A 15,650-nucleotide genomic window follows, 5' to 3' on the forward strand; every position below is an offset into this window, starting at 1 on the left:
TCCAGACTTGTGGTCTGTAGTCCATGTATGTGCTTCTATGTGAGAGACTGTGTGTGTGGACTGGAAGAAAAAAACAACAACAACAACAAAAAAAAAACCCAACTCTGAACACACAAAAGGCTCTACTGTCTATAAAGGAACAAAACATTCCCAAAGACACTCAGGTTCATGAACGAGTGAGTAAACGAGCGTCCCATCTGCCTTTCCATTGCAATGTTTCTCTTTTAAATGAGGCTAATGGAGAAACAACAGAGTGTCCTCATTCGAAATGACTGTAAGGCAAAACCCATTTACCTCATTCTGGATAATAGATCACAATATTACTGTCACTCATCACATGGTACATTAGTAAGATGTTTGTAAAAAAAAAAAAAAACACAGAAAAAAAATCCCCTCATAACATGATATTATAAAATGTGCTAGTACACAAGGCATTGCCTTATAATTTACAGTTTATTCAATTACAAACTGGCTATTTAACTGACATATATATTTATTTTAAATTTATATCCACTTTATTCAGTGTTTAAAAACGACGATAAGCAAACATAATGAGAAATGAATCAGCAAAGACTAGAAGATTTGGTCAAGGAAGCAGGTTTTTAAACATGAGCAGCTACTTCGAGTAGTTTATTATTTTTCCAAATGAAAACACATGCTTGACACATGATTAACACAATCGTAAACTATAATGTGAGGTGGCAGGGCATTGATAATACGTACTCCATATCCAGCAGGACAAATCTTATTTGGTGCAAGCCGTGCGATTGGGCTGGCAGGAGCCTCGCACCCTGAGGCGAGATTATGAAGGAGGTATGCATGACAAAAAAAACAAAAACAAAAAAAAAACGCTTTGGACCCGACCGACGTGTTTCTTTTGTCCCAAGGGCTGAACTATTCATAAACTGTCTGTTTTTTTGTTTGTTTTTATTTTTTAAAGCTTGTGGATCTAAATTACAGATAATGGAATTACTATTAAAATCTCTCATCATACAATGCGGAGATAATTCGTTTAAGGGGGCAGAAAATCAACGGAAAAAGAACGAATAAAGAGAAATTGAGAGCATGGGAGAAAAATCGTAACGTAGTGTGTTACCTTAAGCCGACTTAATTACCGTCAGGGTTTAAAAAAATTTTAATGGTTTTGACAGAAAAGGGGAATTCAAATGCATGGAAATGTTCTGATTAAAAACCTGAATTAAATGGGTCGGAAACATTTCTGCATGATCCTTCAGGCCAAGCAGGGGAAAGAAAAAAAAAAAAAGAATCAAATGAAACAGAAGAAGGAGAAAGGAAAAAAGAAGGTTAGAGAAATAACAGTGAAGCGAAGTGACGTTTGTGGTCGGTCTTTGAGAATGCCTCGTCGTCGTTCAGAGAGACGGAGTGTGTGTGTGTGTGTGTGTGTGTCGGAGAGAGAAGCCGTGGAATGTGCTTTGCTTTTCATTTCTCCTCAGCACTCGGGCCCGGGTGGTCAGGGGTCAGGCCAAGCAGGCCGCTATTCATGGCCAGATCAAGTTTATGTGAGAATCTGCTCCTCCTTTGGCCTCCATTAGCATATCAATGCTTAATAAAATCGCTGCGTGAACGTGTGAGATCCCGTCACCCAGGAAGTCATGCTGAGAGACTTTGGCTTGGGAAAAGAAAAAAAAAAAAAAAAATCCCTCTTTGCTTTGTGTTCGGAATAGACCGCCCCTCTAACCACCCACCCACCCACCCACCCACCCACCCAAATCACCCCTCCCTTTCTCAAACACACAACTGCTTCTGCCATATGCACAATCAAAATGGTACACACACACGTGCACACACACGTGCGCACACACATAACCTCTACTTCACACACCCCCTCCTGAGCGCTCTAAGCTCTCGCACATGCACACCCGCAGGTCAATCCCAATGTCAGCTGAGCAGCTTGTCATATGCGTACACATGTGTGTGTGTGCGCGCGCACACACACACACACACACACACACACAAGCTAGATGATACATAGTTTTCAGGGTGTGAACCGACAGTGACGCGTGGGGAACGCCTCACGCACGCAACCCCGCTTCCTCTAACGGCCTCATCAAAGCCGGGCTCCTGTGGGGAGACCAGGGAAGCACAACATACGAGAAATCAGGAAAATAGGGAGGAATTAATCACATCTCTGGCATTATTATTATTTTTTACCTTTTTTTTTTTTTAAATTCTAGTCGAGGTGACCAGTGACGCGAGTGAACCACCGAACCTCCACCACCTCTTTCTTTTCCTCTCTCTCTCTATTCAACAACATTATACTGCAGTCCAGAGAGACTGTTTGTGCCTGACAGGCAGGACAAACGTCCCTCTTTCCTTTAAGACCGGCTTGCAGACGTGAAGCCGTCACTTGCAGGAAGGTAGGTGGGGGTGCGGTGCGATGTCTCGTTTATTTCGATCTCGGGAAACGCACTGCCGAAAGAGAAAGAACACACAAAAGAAAGATATGGGAAGTGGACTGGTGAAAAAGTGATGGACTTTTGTGTGTCTTCAAGCTTCCTCCATTGTCCCTACACGCATCACACTGTTCACGTCAGGTGACGTGGCATGTCTCACGAAATGAACGCTTTTAAACTCTTTTATTATCTGGATATTAATAAACATAAACACGTATGCTTGTGGTTTTAAATCTCTGTAAAACCACAAGTCTGCTTTCATTACAGACTGAGGACAGAGCATTTCTTTAAAACGCTGCTCCACAAGCAAGGATGAACTCATGAATGAGTGGTATGTAAACAAGCATTCCCATTAATGCAAATTTTTTTTTTTTTTTTTTTTTAAACCCGGCAGCAACAGCATAGTATCGTTAAATCGCGAATATAATGCAGACGCTGTTCTGACTGACGCCTCTGCGGTGGTGTTTGGAGACCAGACCCAAGGCTGACACTCAAAAATCCAGCATACTTCGATTTACGGTCAGGTGTAAAAGCTTACATACTTGCAAGGCCAAAATTCACTTAAATATCCTCTGAGCTCTGGAAGGCCATCCATGACAAACTACACACTCTTTTTGCCCTCTCTTTAGGTCCGTTATCTTTCACAGGATACGGCAATACTTCGCATTTAACAATATGGGGTGCACAAACTTTTGTACTTGATTGTCCAGAACATCAAAGCACAAAAACGTGAACTCTCCTGAACGCTAAATTCCATCGCTGTACTAAAAGAACCACGCCCCTTTGCCTGGTGGAAGCAAGTACACGCTCTGGATCATAAGGGCTCTATTTTTGTGATAATAAAGCGCACAAAAACATGATATAAAGCCACCGCATTTTATATTTTTGGTATCAACGTCAACGTAACCAGTCACGATGTGATAACGTGGCGCATTAAAACACGGGTTGATTTGGTATATCGGTATCTGATCAAATCAGCTCGGATCCGAGCGTGTGATGAAAGATGGGCTTCTCACGTCATTTTTTTGCTTAACAAACCAGGAGTGCCGTATAAAGCCCTATATAACCTATATATAACCAGCTTCGACAACAAAATGCAATTTCACATCACCTTAAAACCCTGACGAAACTGTTACTGCATTGCTTGCTCCATTTGTTGTTACCGTTTCTGGATTTGACTCGTTTGTATGAGAAGTCGCCTATTTATGTTGCATGGCGAACGGCGAACAAACGCGTCGAAGAAATGGGACTCTGAAGTCAGAAAAAGACTGTCGGCGATGCGTGCACATTTTTGGACCGAAACAGGTCTGAAAATCCCTTTGCTTTGGTGGATTTTGAATATCACACCCCCCTACTGTGTTGCTCCACCTCCCTCAGTGCAGCACATTCATTTCTGGCCCATAAAAACAGCGACAGGACACGCTGGCTCGCGACCAACCAAAATAGCAACACACTGGCTTTAACCAGCGAATTAAGCTTGCGTCAGAACAAAAATAGAGACATGACGCAATTAAGTTATAATTCTTTTGATGGCCATTTTAGTCTTCATCGAGTATAGCACTGACCCCATGGGCCAACCGCAGGGCTGCGTCTGCATGGCACACGAACACAGAATAGCGCCATGACATCAGCGCCCTATCATTTCGAAAGACGTATAGAAGGCCCACAAACGCCGCCACAGGCCCAGATGAGGCTGTCATGTGAAACTCTAGCTAACCGATATGCACTGCTTTTCATCGTAGCTGGGGCCGGGGGGCTCAAATAGACCCCGCCAGCCATTAAGAGCCGATCTGATTACCGCACAGTCTGGGGACTCAGACCAACAACCTCCCCCCCCCCCACCACCGTGATCTTTAAACATCGGGGCACCGAGTTCATCCCGCTCACGTCAGACGGCAGACATTTCCAGCTTGAGATCTCTCGGTTCGGCTGTCGGCTCTTCCAGAGCGAGCATATGTGCGCTTCTCTGGCCAAGCGTAAGCGAAACCAATCACCGAGGTTGTAAACAGAGACACAAATCCCCCCCACCCCACCCCCCGAGGAAGGTCCGGGTCTCTGATTTAATTTCCTCTCTCAGGCTAGACTTTTGCATCACTCTACTTCTAATTACGTAGTCTTTTTAAAAAAAAATTTTTTAAAGTGCTTTTGTTATTTTTTCAGCATATGATCTGCGACTCGGTTGATTCTCCATAAAGTTAACAGATTTAAACTTCCCAAATACGTCGACGTGACAAATAGCTTTGTTCCTGAGACACGTTTCATTGCCGGCGTACCAGGCCGTCTTAAGAAGCAATCTCCATTTTATTTTATCCACCGAGAGCAAAAACATTCATCTGATTAGCAGGTATGCTGAGAGGTACGAGGCCTCATCTTCTACCCCCATCTATTCATTGCCACCGTTTAATTTATTTTGGCTGCATAATCCTTTCACTCTCAATAGCAAATTTAATAGGCCCCATGACCGCAGCAACAGACCAGTCAATATAAAAACCAGACAACTCATTACTTCACACGCTGCTATCTCCTGCAGCTGGAGACTTCATGTACACAATAGCAGCAGCAGGCTGTATTAAGTTTCCACTTGCCAGATCCCCCTTTATTGCCTCTAAATCTGTCTCACAAGAGCCCTTTAGCTGTGTGCACACACACACACCCACACACACACACACACACACACACACACACTCCCTCAGGAGGAGACTCCCCTGTGTCTGGTCTGGCAAGGTCATATGAGACTCGGCCTTATCTGCTCGCGTATGCACGCGAAACTTCGGCCACATGTTCAGATGTTGTTTTCCTGCTGGCGAATCGGCTAGAGATGTCCACTTATTCTATTGCGTCTTTTTAAGAACGGGTCACTTAAGAACTTTTTCCATTACATTTTTTTTTTTTAAAGACGGTGTCCGTATGTTGAGCAGAAGTATGTGCGAGTTGGATTTGAAGGAGATAAATGAGAGCGTTTAACAAAAATGAATTAATAATGATTCGAGTCGAAAGCGGGGGGGAAAAAAAAAAATGAAGCCCGTCTCCATATTAGAACGTAGCTGCATCGATTAATACAAACCGTTCGCACAAATCTGCGTGTTCGTGTAAAATACCTACCGATTTTTAAAAACGAAAAAGCGCTCGGCTCGGCTCGTCAGAACACAGACTACAGAAACGAAATCGATTTAAACGGGTTAAAATATGGAATGATTCTATAGGAGTATGAACAGCCTTTATGACAAATCAAGCGTCGTGATAAATCAACGTTTTTAACGTTATTTGTATTTCCCCAGGAACAAATCTGGTCTCGGGACGAGCGGAGATCCGGCTGCACTGCATTCATCCGAATAAATAAAAAAATAAACTAGCAAGTAAATAAAATAGTTTTGCCCGTCAAAAGACTGCGGTCTGCTTTCTGCACTGTGACATCATTCTCCCGAATTACCGTGGCCAAATCGAGAGCGACACGACGACCATGTGATGAGACAAATTTACAGCTCCTCAGAGTCAGTCCAACTTCCAAAGCCTGCATCATTAACAGCACCGACCGGTGACGTTCTCCTTGAGCCGCTCCTCCAATTACGGGCAGACAATAGGACAAGTTAACCCCATGGTGCCTTGCCATTGTCTCACACTAAATATTTGCCTTTGCCTTTTGTGTCTGGCGTACTCCCCTTTCCTCGTATACTCTTTACACCGCCAGTCACAGCCCCCTCCGCCCTCCCACCCTCCTGGAAGACGTCCTAATGAAAACGGCCTCCACGCCCGTCAGCCTGGCCATCAAAGGAGATGCCCGGTCATTTCGAGTGGACCGTGGCTCTGAGACAAGGAGACGTGTCGCGCCCTTCCAATGAGCCCCTGCCGTGGGCTTAGTAATGAGGAGGAAGTAATACCACTGTGCTCAGACAGCCAGTCTTCTCCCATCTCTGGCACTGCCGTCACACCGTGACAGCACATGCGCACCTTTGAAAGATACAGCTGAAAACGTTTATTTATTTATTTATATATTTGGGGGGGGGGGGGGGCTAAAAATAAAATCTCGTCTCCTTCGGGCAAGTTATTACTATTTTCTTCACTCGATTACGAACCTTTTATTTACGCTCACACACCTGTCCAGATTGGGAACTGCGTAGATACTGTCTGTGCTAAATTCATTTGGGGTGGGGGGGGGGGGGTTAGTTCTATCTTTCTCTCAATCCCTTTTCACTCAGCTTTGTGCCATTCAAGTGCACTGAATAAGAAATGGATCACTGCGAACGGCCACAGTCTCCGGCTCAGACATGACATCATCGCTTTTATGGCTCACCCGGTGAGGGACTGTGTGGGGGAGAAAGCTCCTTAGTGCCATTTCACTGATAACAAAACCTGTGTGTGTGTGTGTGTGTGTGTGTGTGTGTGAGAGAGAGAGAGAGAGCGAGAGTGTGTGTGTGTGTGTGTGTATGTGTGATAGAGAGAGAGAGGGGCAAAAATTCAGACAGAGCACCTCAATGGTACACAATGGACAAGTGTAGGAAATCTGTCATTGAAACAGTGTCGTATTGTGCCTGAGACACAGTAATGGGATGGATTTTTTTTTTTAATGTAAAAGAGTACAAAGGAAAGGTGGATTTTATGACAGGAAATTAAACATTTGATTTTAATTAAGTGTTCTTGTCTTGCTAAATGAACAAAAAAACCCAAACAACCCAATAATAATAATAATAATAATAATAATAATAATAATAATAATAATGAACAGTAAACGTGATCTAACGACATACTGCAGACGAAGAATGACAACATTTGAACAGACACAATTAAGGTGTCTAATCTATCTTAACGACGACTGTCTTATCTTTAACACACTTATCATAACAATAACAGCCTCTCAGATGACGTGTGTGTCTGACACAGCAGCGTCTGTACAACCTCACACACGAACGGCATATTTGGATAATGTTTAGAGTGCCAAAACTTTTTTTTTTTTAAAAAAAAGGAAATAAATTAACATTACTACGGTTTACATTTCACCTGACAACTTCTTCGAATTTCACAGTCAGAAAAGTCAGAAGTTTTGAATAGATGGCTTTCGGATAAAATCATAAAAATGTATACAATCGTACATACGTATTTCACACACACAAAATCTTCTTATACAATGAATAAAATAAATAAAAGGCCACCACGCTATGTCTGCTTTCACGTCTCTAAAAGTTCTCACGTAAAAATACTTCGCTATTTTAAGCCGAGAAACGATCCTGCTTTTTAAGACTGTCGATATCAGTTCCTCGTGAGGAAACGTAATACCTGGGGAAACACGTCGTATGAGGTGTTGGGTGGGGTGATGTGGGGCGATGTGGGATGGGGAGGGGGTTTCTGTTCCTCGACATGCCACCAGACACCTGGAAGCTAACAGCTCATAAAACACTGTGGCTAATTGTGGTTTTCCTTCTTTTCCCTGCAAATGGCAGCACGACACATTTACGGCCCGAGAGGCAGTTAGAAACGCTCTGCACCTTGCGTGACGCCTGTTGGGGTGGAGGGCCGAGCGAAAACCCCACTTCCACCTGACTATCCGTTAGATCACGAACGCACACGCACGTATGAAAAATAACACGGCCCCTTTCCTCCAAAGGTCTCGAAATATATCTTAACTAGAGCAGTCCTCATTAGGGTCGGTGTGGAGAGCACGGCACATCTCAAAGGAAGGAAGCCGTGTGAGAATGTGTGTGTGTGTGTGTGTGTGTGTGTGTGTGTAGTGAGGGAGGGAGGGAGGGAGGGAGGGAGGGAGGGAGCGGGGATAGGAGATAGCCGTGTTTCAGAAAAGTCTGGGCAACAACTTGTGCCTGGAGACACTTTATTAGGGAACAGCACAGACCTCTGCCAAAAATAAACCTTCGCCACAATGACTTCATGAGCCCTCGATAAGAAGGTGTGCGATTCTGCTACTTCAGAAGATAGTGCCCTACATACCTAAAATAGGGAGCTGGATTCACTGGAGTGTACAGACAAAGATCGCCGTATCCCACTTCGGCTGCAAAATGGTACATTCTGGAAAACATTTGCATGTCTATGCAAATAAGGCTTGACTATACTAATTTATTTGTGTTTGTTGTTGTTGTTGATTTATAACCACTCCCCCCCCACCTCATTTTCTGAAACGGTGCACAAAATTATAAAGCAGTTTGAGAAGGGAAAATATATATATATATATATATATATATATATATATATATATATATATATATATATATATATATAAAAATAAAAGTATGTCGAGAGAGCTTCACTGCACCCCCGATAAAGTTGTTTACAGTTTGGACAACAAAGAGTCCAGATGAAAAAACATTTCAGATGCAAGAATGGAGGAGCTGCAAGAAACAGGACTATTTCACATGAAATACTTTTAGAAAAAATGTCAAAAATCTGAGTTGAAATGTATTTACTGCCAACAGAAATGTAAAAACGAAAAAATACCAGTGCCAAAGTAAATAGCTAAGACAGCTGATATTGTAGGTTGTATAGGAATAAAAAATATTAACACGCTCCATGAACAGAATAGTGAACTTTGAAATACATCTAATGTAAAATATATATATATATATATATATATATATATATATATATATATATATAGATAAACATTTTTATTTTATTTTTTTTACTAATTAGATTTCGATTTCTCTTTACTAAGATACTAATACATCCTCAGGGTTATTATTTCTTACACAGAATTCCTCCTTACAAACTGGTCAATAAATGAGTGGATAAATACATTTTTCTGGAATGAGATGAAGACATTACAGGCCAGCTCACTTCCTCTACTTACCTGCCCTGAACAGAACAAACTCCCGAAAGCAGGTTATCAGGCCTTAATATTTTCCCTGTCCAATTTCCGATTCTGAAAGACCGCATGTTATTATGGAAACCCATTACCTTTATATATATTCCCCCCCCCCACTGGAACAACTTCAGAAATATCCAGAGCACAAAGTTAAGTGAACTGAATTCGGAGCGACCTTGGTATATAAGCAGCGCCAAGTCAAACCACATTTCCTATTACAAAGAAAACCTATGTCCAATTCTCTGCAGGAGCAAGGAAACCACTTAGTTTCGCAACTGCTCAGGCAGTGCAATGTACGCTCGTTTCCGAAAAGTCCCCCTCGTCCGTTGCCAAGTTCGAATCGTGTGCGCGTTTCGAAGTGAAGTTGTGAAACGCAGGAAAAATGTACATGAAAGGTATTACAGCAGGATATGTACGAAATGCATGTCGTGCAGGCCTCGGGCAGATTTATGATCAGCCGTTATATCTGATTGGATTCTCTATTTCACTATGTACACACACACACACACACACACACACACACATCCTTTTAGGGCCATGAACAGGCAGCACAGAAGGCATTCAAACAGCACAAAGCCCTCGTTTTACCAAAACCCTGCCAAAAATGATAAGGTAGACTGAAAAAAAATAAAAAAACCCACTCATGTAGATCTCGAACCCCGTTCTGTGCAGGAAAGAGTAAACAAACGCACACTTCTGCAAAAACACTCCCGGGTATCGTTGTGAGGATTTTTTTCCAGCTTGAAATACAGAACAGCCTTTTGTGTGTGTGTGTGTATGTGTGAGGGAGAGTGAGAGTGAGAGAGAGTGTGTGTGTGTGTGTGTGTGTGTGTGTGTGTGCGGTGCATCCAGGCAACTTTAGCCGAGCGAGGGACAGAACAGGAGAGTTGTACTCACTGTAGTGGATAAGAGTAGCCAGCCACGGACAAGGGAAAAGAATCCGCTATCTCGTCCTGATCCATTCTGTATTTCAGAGCGGTTTAAAAAAAAATAAAAAATACAAAGAAAGAAAGAAAGAAAGAAAGAAAGAAAGAACATCTCTCTCCTGGATGGAGCTGCTGAAGCGAGGCCCCTTGTTCCCTCGCTCCCTTGCTGTCAGGGTTGGGAAACCGGCTTCTGTGTGCCGTGCAGCTGTGTGCTTCTCCAGCACCATCCTCCTCCTCCTCCTCCTCCTCCTCCCTCGCTCCCTCCTTTCTTACTCGGGTCCCAATACAATGCACTTCTGTACCACGGTGCTGCGAACATGGCCGAAACGCTGGATGTTTCCTACTGAAAAACGTACCGTGGTGCGCAAGCAGAGCTCGAGATATGTTTTTAAAAGATATAAATATATAAAAAGCAAGTGCGAGGAAAAACCTTCGGGCACTGCCTGGTGGCGAGAAGAGCAGGTTTAAGTTTGTGGCGCACCGCTTTCCCCCTCCTGCTCGTTTTGTGGAATCGCTGCTTTTTTCGGCGGTGGGAGGGGACAAGGCCGAAGCTCCCGGGCTGAGGAAACTGCGCATAATCCCTACCGGCAGAAACTTCCTCCCCGGCGCTGGTAACAAGCGCCGCATGGACTGTCTGAGTGAGCAGGAATGTGAGGGCTGCTCTCAAAGAGGCCCAGTTAGACAAGGCTCAAAGTCACTTCACCGTGACCTCGAGGTCATGCACAGCAAGTGTGTGTGTGTGTGAGAGGGGGAATGAGTTACAGATGGGGGAAGGGGCCGTGTTTAGCCAGGCAAAATCTCTTGACAAGACAAGTTTCCCGACTCGACTTTAAACGGAAAACAAGGGAGAAGGACGAATCTTTAGAGTGACCCCCTTTTCCCTTTCTAAATTCGGTTCGGTTGTAGTATACGCGCCGTGGCGATATTACGGTGTAACAATGAACCTGTGATATTCTCTATAAGAAAATGTGCTTTTAAAATCTAAAAAAAAAAAATCATCACACCAAAGTGTGTTTCTGTATTGTTCCGAGTCCCTGCTGCACTTCCACCACACTGCTACGTGCCGTTTAAGGTCATCCTCTTCGTAAAAAATTAACGTGATACACTGAAAAATGTGGTATCGGATTGTACATTTATCACGGCACGACGTTTTTTTCTTCAAATACCATCACAGCCCTAAATCTATCAACATGATGAATATACTCAGGATGCTTAAAATACAGCTGAACAAAGTTATTTACAAAACAAAACAAACCCCACTGATGTTGGAGTTTTTACATTTTTTATTTTTTTTATATTTGTACTAACATTTAGCACAATGTATTTAAATCCTGATTAATGTTGCTCTGAGAAGTTTATGAAGATTGTACTGACATGGCACCGGACATTTCAGTAACGGAAATGTTAATTACATAAACTGATTTAAAAAAAAAAAACAAACAACAACGACAACAACTCAGAATTGACTTTAAATCCCCTAAAAATTAACCCCACGCTTCACTGACTCATTATATTTAAGGATTTGATATGAATCGAACGTGATAGGATTGTTCCAACACGCCAGCTCTCGCGCTGGTTCCATGCTATATACTGTAACGTCCTGGGTTAACGTCGATATTTATCAAATCCGTCACAAACTATTAAGCCTGTTAAGTCTCGTAGGTTGATTTTAAGTGAATCATTAAAAATAAAAGTCCAAAACATGATTCGCGAATACAGACCTCAGAAGTATTTAGGTTCCATTTGACATTTTGAGGGAACGAAATGGTAGTGGTATTAAAAAGTTAGTTTAAAAAAAAGAATCAGCTTTGACCTTATTGGGGGCCAAAAAACAAACAAACAACCAAACAAAAAAAAAAAAAAAGACAACGAATTGCCAGAAAGTTATAGAAATTGACAATTCCAACGTTTGTAATTATATCTCATGATTTATAAATATAAAAGGTATGTGCTTACCGATATTTCCCTTGATTTAAATCCACAAATGTACCTTTGTGAAAATACACTAGCATGTGAACACAGAGTTCAATTCTTTACCAGATCGTACACACCCTGAGCAAAGCTACATAACTTTGGTCAGTTAGTTACCCCTTGGGCAATAAAGTTTCAGAGTAGAGTCCATCGAGATATTCCTAAATACAAATTCAGTAGTTGGGTCATGAATTTAACGACATTAACAACCGTTACAAGTGTACGCATATTTTAAAACGATTCGTTTCAAGACCTTGGAATTGTAAAGCGTTTTGGGGGCAACAACGAATTGCCACTGAACCTATGATGAAGTTATAATCATAAAATATTGAAAAATAAGTTCAAAAGTTGACCTTACTGAGGGATAAAACTATTGAGGGATAAAACTTTTTGCCATGATATCTTAAAATCACAAAATAATCTAATAGAAACTTGTATTTATTTAATCAAGAAGTCAGAATTGATACATTTTCATTCCATCTGTTTGAGATGAGAAATATGTATCTGTGCAGAAAGATATGTGCGAACAATTGTTTGTTGTTTTTTAAAAAAAAAAAATAATGAAGAAATACGCTTGCCAACACACTTGTGTTCAATAAAACTATACAGACTCCATGTATCTCAGTCCCTTACAGGACTTAAGACACAAAATGGCTCATCGCATGGACATGCGTACCATATTGGTGAATGATTATTTTGCCTTTAATTGACAAGGCATACTATAAAAAGCCAGAGCCAAGATACCAAACTCTGGTATAACTCCAGAAATAACAGTGTGTGAAAAAGCTGATAATTAACACATTCCCTGTGGTGGTTTGGCAAGAGAAAGCGGCTCATTATTTACGAGGACGACTTCTCGAAAACTGTCTCCGAGTTGAAGCTTTGTGTCATATATTTCACTCAGTGTGTTGATCTAAAAGAAAGGGTTGCCTAAGGACAAATAGCTCGCAGGTTATATAAAGCAAAAGTGCCTGACGTAAACTGGCAGCGTAAACAATGGGTTTTAAAGATTTACATGCCAGTCGATCAGAGAGATGAGAGAACTATGCGAGAGAGCACTTACAGGAACAAGTTTTATAAGATTTGAGGTTTTATAAGGATTTGATATTAATTTTTCTTCCCAGTCCTTTCAAACTGGGGCCATTTTACTAAATACCACATTGGCTCTGGTTAATCAGGCAATGACACGTTTGAGGTTTAAAGCTCGGATTGGCCCCATGCTATAACATAGCTTTGGTTTCTTGATCTCTTGAACATTGTCAAGCGTACCACCTTTTTAGCCGTCTGTAATTGGTTCTCTAACGCGCTAGCTAGAGGGTATAGACACACAATGCTCCTGTCTGACCCAAATAACCCAAAGTTGCTCTAAAACGAGGTAAACATTGATTTTTATATTTCAGTTTTGCTTTCATGGGCTCACAGTTGTAAATTTGGCTTATATTTAAAAAAAAAAAAAAAAAAAAAAAAAAAAAGTTATTAACATTCAAGGTTAAAGCAAGGATTATCAAAACACAGCTTTTCTTACTTCATGTGTATGACATCCGCTGAAATTGCTCTCACTCAACAAACTTTCTTCACTTTTCCTGTTATTTACTGTGGAGTCACCTTGAAATGGTTCATGATGGGTTGAATTTAATTTCTTCCTTGCTTTAATTTTAGATAAAATGCCGGCTACTGAAACAAATGCTACGCCTGCTATTTCGGATTATCGTTTAAATAACTGTGCCTGTAATTAAACCGAGCTTCTTAGGAAAGAGGTAGCCCGAAGATGTGTATGCAAAAAATAAATAAATAAATAAATAAATACATCCTGTCACCACCTGACAGCACCTCATGAGGTAGGAGAGACGATTCAAGACGAATAGGGATGGGATGAATATAATCGCCAATGTCGGGACTAAACTGATTGAACAACGCTGATTTTTACAACTGGTTTTGAACAAAGAAAGAAAACACCACAGCGAAGAGATAACAGTACACGGTTACGGCTTTAACTTCACAAACGATGCTGTATATACGAGTAATTGGATTAAACTGGAACAAGGCTAAGGTTTGGCTCAATTTTTTTTGGTAAGCGCTCAACATTAAAATCCCACGACGTTAGTTTTGAGCCAACAATTGCCAGAGTATTTGTAAAAATGTTTATTTATTAATTATTATTATTATTATTATTATTTTAGAGTTAACGTTTCATTATGTCACGTTCGTTACTTTGCTTGCTTTTCCTCATTTGGAAGTCGCTTTGAATAAAAGTGTCTGCTACAGTAATAAATGTAAATGTCATTACACGGATGATTTCTCTAGGCTACGTTACAGACGCAGGTTACATGGCACAGCAGTATTTGTCAAAAGCCCCAAAGCAGAGGGACTCATTTGTGGGCCACTTTATCAGTAGCTTTTATACTTCAAACTTTGAGCAAAACTTACAGAAGTGATTGAACATGGAGATATATATATATATATATATATATATATATATAAATAAAACTCAGGGGTTGATAAACCAAGGTGGATCATGTTACATACAACATAACTTTAAAAGAAAGATGTCTTAGATATGAATAACTTTTATTCCACATGAGATTTGAGAAATTTACCAAACTCTGAAAGAAGTTCGATTTCATTAAAAAAAACAACAACAAAAAAACCCCACCATGAACACGTTTGTACTCATAGTTATATAATATGCAGTTTTAGTTTACTAGTGTTGTTTTTACTCCTTTTCTTTTATTTAAATTATTATTATTTTTTTTTACTATTACTACAGTCACATTGTTTTACATTCTGAAATCTATCTGTACAGTATCCTTGAAAGGCCCCGAAAGGCACTTATGAATAAAATGCAATTTAAAATATATATATATATATATATATATATATAAAATATATATATATATTGCTATTTTTTGATTCATATTTTTTTATTGGAGATGAAAGTTGAATCTTTGACTGGCATGCATGTATTATCTTCTATTCGTCAGCACCCTTTTCTTCACTAAAGTTACTTTTGTGCGCTCTTACGATAAGCGGAATTTAAAAAGGGTACGCTTGAATGCATTAACTGACATTGGAACGAAAATAAAAATCAACCTTAAGTAATTCCATTCAACCAGGAAAGCAGTCCAGAATAAACGGCTTGTGGGGTGTGTGACCTTAAAAGTGGTGTATCCTGCAGCAGCTGCCTCAAATTATGATCTACAGCCAGGAAACTATCAAACTGAAAAGGTGCAAGTCCAGGTCTATACCTCTGCTTTACATAAGGGAGGTTTTCTCCTCATTAATCAGGAGAGAATGTAGATGCTGGAAAGCTTTTAAGGCTGTACACACAAAATGATTGTGCACTAGTACTTGGTCACTCAGCTTTTTCAAGAAGTCTTAAAAACATTAGGCGAAGTGAATGTAAAAGTAAAGTGGTATCAGGGTAAGCTAATAAACTGGTCACAACTGAAAAATCTTATAAATCTTAAAAAATAAATGTAGACTGGACTGACCAAATTCATTACTAATATACATAAGAATGACACGCTGTTC

The 15,650-nt window shown here is 40.8% G+C and overlaps 1 long non-coding RNA gene across 1 annotated transcript in view; it reads right to left on the reverse strand.

Moving 5' to 3' along the window:
* The window catches only part of LOC128620103 (uncharacterized), a 52,429-nt gene extending 39,677 nt beyond the window's left edge, over positions 1-12,752 (reverse strand). Inside the window, exon 1 of the long non-coding RNA XR_008388075.1 lies at positions 10,120-12,752. This is a non-coding gene — a long non-coding RNA (uncharacterized LOC128620103). The remainder of the gene's footprint in view (positions 1-10,119) is intronic.
* Positions 12,753-15,650: the final 2,898 nt, after the last annotated feature.

The sequence above is a fragment of the Ictalurus furcatus genome, chromosome 16, assembly GCF_023375685.1.
Source record: "Ictalurus furcatus strain D&B chromosome 16, Billie_1.0, whole genome shotgun sequence".
Lineage (NCBI taxonomy): Eukaryota > Metazoa > Chordata > Actinopteri > Siluriformes > Ictaluridae > Ictalurus > Ictalurus furcatus.